Genomic DNA, 6,000 nt, shown 5'->3' on the forward strand with positions numbered 1-6,000 from the left:
TGTTCAAAGAAAACTATTTTTAGAAGACAAAATGCATGCACGCACACGCACAGCCTTGCTAGTTAAACTAAGTTATATTTATGCAGTCGTGAGTGTCCTACTAAGACAAATCCAGTCAAGAAAACAGTGTTATTCAGCTGTCAGTTTTTAACTTGAGTCATGCTACACAAACCTCAGCTTCTACCCAAATGCAATTCATCTGTCCATAAGCTCTCCAAAAATTTCTTCTTGAATAATTTTATGTTCCATTCTACATTCTCCCTTTTTTATTTTGGGATACACTTCAAAGACATTGAAGATACTAATGAAAGGCCAAATGCTACTGCAAGTAAGAAAAATAAATTTGGAAATAAATAAAATTAAAGTTCTTATTTCTTAGAATGACACCTTGTTACACTGAAAAAGTCCTCCTTGGAGGCTCTTGGAAAAAGAGTCCATCCGGGTGAATCAAAATGCAATACACCATTGTGCTGTCCATCTGTGATTAATGTAGGCTATAGAAATGCTTTCAGGGGTGTGGGGGGGCGGAAATCACAAAACAGCTTCAATCTTGAAGAACTCCTTAAATGTCATTAAATGTGATGTGGCTGTTCATTCAGTTTAAAGGTGCATCTTACTGACCAAATTTAAAAGGCCCTTTACAAAGTTTTCTGGCACAGAAACTTTACAAACAGCAAGGAAGGAAACAACATTCTCGCTCATCTTTGCTTCTTAGTGGACAATCATTTCTGCCCAACCCAAGTGCATACAGGAGCTGGGCAAAATTACATGGACTTGTGTAGGTTACTGGAAGTTGCAACTGGAGCTTAAACCCAGGAGCAGCAAAGGAAACACTCCAACACCAGGCACGATCTCAGTAACAGCGTGGGCCATGATTCACACTGGAAGCCAGTGATGAAAACAGGACCCAACAGCCCCGAGTGCTGAAAACCCACTCGGCACGCCGGCCTCTCACACAATCTGCTCAGCCTGCAATATAGACACATAGCTCCGCAGGGACCCAGCAAAATAGAAGCGATACATTTGAGAAAATTAATCCAGTTAATATAAACACACACACACACACTCTCTCTCTCTCAACTGCTATTACAGTTCACTCTGCCATCGTCCATTTTGCCTTACACCACCCACAACATCGAGCACAGCTAAACCAAACTGTGATGACTTGACACAGTGACAAACAACATTTCTCCAAATCTCCTCAGAACAGATGAAAAAAAATCTGATTACAACCTATCACTCTTTTGATAAATATTACCCTGGCATGGTCATGGCAAAACATCAAGTCATAGGGCCTAGGTATTGTTCTTCATTCAAAACAACCTGAAAACAATGAGCAGTAAACTCCCTGGATTTTAGAACACAGCAAAGAGATTCAACAGCAACAAGAGACACTGGTGCCAGGATTTAAAAAAAAAAAAAAAAAAAAAAGTATTGGGTTTTCCTTTGCAAGGTTACTGGCCAGAGAAAGTAACTGAGATTTTCACTTTCTCATTTTTTCAGCAACAGCAAGAAATTAAAGATCTTAGGCAGGTCCCCAGTCTTCTTCTAATTAAGATCAGCTATAGTAATAGCAAGGACTAAAGAAACTACTAGCTTCCAAGTCACAATCTGCAATTAATTTTACATCAAAAGAAGAGAGGGCAGAGCATGCTCCTCTTCGGAGCGTGCGATGATGATGGATAAGGCAGGCTCAGTTTGCGGCGTGCGCGGCCAGCCGGAGCCGCACGACAGCCCTCCAACAACTGTTATTTATGGTCGGTAGAAATTTGCCAACACAGAGATTTCAAGGGGTGATTTACACCCATCACCAGCTCACTTGAATGCAAGGAAAGAGAGAGCGTTTATATTGTCTTATTTTCCTCTTCTTTTTTTGGTCAGACCTCTGATTTTCCAGGAAACAAAACAACTGTGAATGACGAGTTTTTCCTGAACCCTCCCTTATGGCTGGGAGGCAGAAAGGGAAAGAAAACACTTCAACTTCCTGCCCTTTAGGTGGCTAAGTGCCAGCCACAAAGGGAGGCAGCTCGCCAGGTTTCAGTGCAGGCATCACTCTTAGTAGGTCCCTAACCTACTTCACCAGCCCAGTGCAGCAGGTAATGGCAGCAGAGCTGCAGGGAGGAGAAATTAAAGTGATCTGGCATCTCTGGTTTACAAAAATATGCAGAACTGTTAATAGGAACCTTACCTGCAAAGTTTCAGTAGCAACAGGACACACAATACTCACCCAGTATGCGCACACACACACATATCTATATCTGTATCTAGCTGGTATACATTTACTTTTTTTTTTTTATTTTTCTTATTAAAGTTACGTAGCATTGGGTATTGTCAAATTTCTTGCAGCTTGCAGAATATTGCCAGAAAATAGGTTAGTACAACATACTGGTTAAAAGAAAATATAACAGTGTACATTATTTGTAAGAGTAGGCTAAGCAATGGGAAGAGATAAGAGAGTAGTGCTCTTTTTCTAGCATTCCCGTTTGAGAAACCTGGGTTTGCTCAGAATATTCTGAAGGACAAACCAATATACAGGATCTTTATTACAAATTGCTGAGTGACAAGGAAGAAAAGGACCTCTCGGCAAAAGAGGAACCTACAAGAAGGAGAGGAACCTTTATTGCTCACTTCAGTAGCTTTCTGAGCTTGTCTCCCACTCAGATACTGGTGCCTGGGGCTGAGAGGCTGCAGCTTCAAAGCTTTTTGAGCCACATGTCGAAAGACCTAAAAACTTGATCTTTAGAGAGTTTGTTCAAGTCAAGGCCCCTAAACATCTTGATAAAAATTTTCCTCTAAATCTAAGAGCTAAGAATTGCTTAAGGAAAAAAATAAAATCAAATCCCACAGCTTTTGCAGAACAAAGTGGGGAGAATTTTTATCATCCCCCACAGGGCAGTGTCATCCTTGTGCTTTATCACAGAGGTGCCCAGCTGTGGTATGGGCTGGACCACGCAAGTCACATCAAAATGCTACGTGGATGGGAACCAATGCAGAATTGCTGCTGCCGCCACCATTGCCCCAGCAATGACTTAACACCCCCCCTCTACTCCAACAGGAATGCTGAAATAGGGAAACTGTAACCAGGAAACATTAACAGGAGTTACATTCAAATGGCAAATATTTATGGTTCTAAATAAGTGACTTTTTGCTAACATTTCAGCACCAAGCTGGAAATTCTTGAAAAGTGTGTTTACCAAAATATTAAACACATATAAGTGAGGGCATTTGGCTAAAACTTGAATAGAGACAATTAAGACACACTGCAGTGAGTTTGATATTGACTGGAGTCACAAGTGAAAAATGTATTAATGGTTTCAACTGAACCTTGACCGCTGCTTGTGTGTACATCTTTGGTCATCCATACACGCAACTCACAAGCTGTGGCTCTGCTGTGGTCCTAGGACCTTGTTGTCTCTCTCCACAGAAGTCCCTGCAAGCAAGAGGCCTGCAGACGCTGGCAGCAGCTGCGTGTGGAGCTGATGCCCATGTGCGTAATGGCCACAACCTCTCACTCCTGCAGGCAACAGCAGCCACCTCTTCAGCTGGGCCTGGCAGCACTGCATAAATACCAGACAAAAATGGACCACCAACTCCCACTTTTCACCATTACAGAACTGGGAGAAAAAAAGAAAACAAACAAACAAAAACCAACCAACAAAACAAAACAAAAACAAAAAGAACACCACCACAAGGAAAACCCCAGCAAGCCACAAACACTCAGAACCATGGAAACTAGGAAAGCTGAGGCTTCCACAAACTTAAACTTAGCTTTTGTAAGGAGCAATGAATAAAAAGAAGTCTATCTGGATGCTCTGGCAGTTACTCAGAGAAAGATTGCACCCTAATCCCAGTACTTCCAAGTGAACTCAGCTAATCAATATGCCACAATAACGCCAGACTTTGAACTCATTGCTCTTTTTTACTGCTACAGCATATTTAGGAAGCAATGAAAGCTTCTGACAAGAGGCCCTTAAAGTTCAGGAAGATGTTTCTGGCATATGTTGTTATGGCCTTAAAGAAGAAACCATTGTTGCAAAAAAAAAAAAAAAAAAAAATTGTCTTGATTATATTAATGAGAGTCAAGTTTCTATGGCTTCAACTTCCTTACCTTTCTGTAAAGCCAAAAATCTCACTTTACAGTGCCTTTGTGGTTCTAAAAGGATTATTATTTTACTTCAATGCGAAAAAAAAGAATCACCAAGAAGAAAAACCTGCATTTTTCTCATACCTTTTTAATCCCACAAATGGAGAGGGAATCATTCTGCATTTAGGACATATGATATTTTTAACGCAATTGAAGTCAAACATAACTTCACTGTTTAAGTTATGGCAGTCACCTTGGAATAGTTTAGAGGGATGCCCTTAAGAGGTAAATCCAACCCAAACAACGGGACAATACAAGGTAAAACAGCCATGTGTTGGGCATGCCACAGCTCCTGCCCCAGCAGCCTCTTGCCCCTCACTGCTCTTACCAGCATCTCCCACCCAGCTGGCCAGGTGAGGATAAGAACATCCAAAAAGCCAGGACTGTTACTGAGTCATACTCGAACAGGCATTCAGGAAACAGAGGTCTCAACTGCCATGGATATGTCTGGTATTGATACATCAAAATTAAATTTGTTGTACTCAAAACAAACACACACTCTGACCTTATTAGTTGTCCAAACACATATTTTGTTTTTACACAACAAAACTGACCAGGGCTGGTGAAAACATGATAAAAAGACCAGTCAGAAAATTAACAGAGCTCCAGCTGGACTAAATTATACTGTCACTAAAAAGCTCTCCAGCAGATGGCAAAATTTAGACAATTAACAAAAACAAACTGCTCCATCACTGTACAGCTTGACCAACACCAACCACTCAAAAGGAACATAAAAATAAGAGCAAAGTCTTCTGAATTCTTTCTGCTTCCAACGAGTCTCTCAATAGTGACCTAAGATTCCCACTTTGACCCACAGACAGATACTTAAAGGCACATCATGTTTTAAGACACTTCAGTGCTGTATTCAACCCTCACCAAGTCAATTCATGCAAAGAATTATTCTCCCTAAAACTGTGCTCAAGTCATTATTTTAAAAAGTACAAGTTAACATTTTTAGTTAACTTTAAAAAAAATCTTAAGCAGATATGAAAAAAATGTTTCTAAACTTCATAGGAATGCAATGGAGATGTAAATATATGAATATGATTTGAACATTCACGTGTTCAATTTCCTGCAGCTTGCAGAAAGAGTTTATTTTTACTATACTATTGAAAGCCTGGAACAAATGAGTACTGGTTGTTCTCAGTACTACTTTGGTCACTGAAATTACTACAAACTGTGCAATTTCAATATAAAAATAGGATGCAATTGCAGTTTTATTAGTTGCCAAAATGATTCAATTTAGATCAATCAAAACATTAAATGTCAGTGGAATTTAATAATTAAGGTCAATTTTGTTATTCTGCTTATCTCTAACACAGAAACTATGATTCTAGTCAAGTTGACTCAAGAAAATACAGTGACAGATAAATATAGCCAGGTTAAACACAAGAAAAGCAAAAGACGTGCTAGAATATATAAGAAGTTCTTTGGGAAAGAAAACACATTCTCTTTAGGTATTAGAATAGCTTTCATAAAAAATACTGAGACAATAAAATACTATAGAAAATACAGTTGATAGATAGAGCCTGATGAATGAGATGCGACAGCCTTGAGTTTCTTGAGCAAATTAATAAATTAAGAGCAATCTTGGATCCAGACTGGAATACATTTGCTCATAATACCCTAGATAATATCCTGGCTTGTTTCCCAAGATATGTGCTTCATCAATATCATTACCCAACTTGGATTATGTTTAAACCAGCTGAATCTGATCTAAATGCAATCTTGTAGACATACTGTATCTACAAAGAAGCTGTACATCTGAGTGCTGTCAACGCAGAGGCTGCTATGGGAGCTCATGGCATCTCACCATTTGTCAGTGGCTTTTTTTTTTTTTTTTTTTAATATAGGCA

The sequence above is a fragment of the Nothoprocta perdicaria genome, unplaced genomic scaffold (genome assembly GCF_003342845.1).
Source record: "Nothoprocta perdicaria isolate Ctin4 unplaced genomic scaffold, notPer1 scaffold_17, whole genome shotgun sequence".
Taxonomy (NCBI): Eukaryota; Metazoa; Chordata; class Aves; order Tinamiformes; family Tinamidae; genus Nothoprocta; species Nothoprocta perdicaria.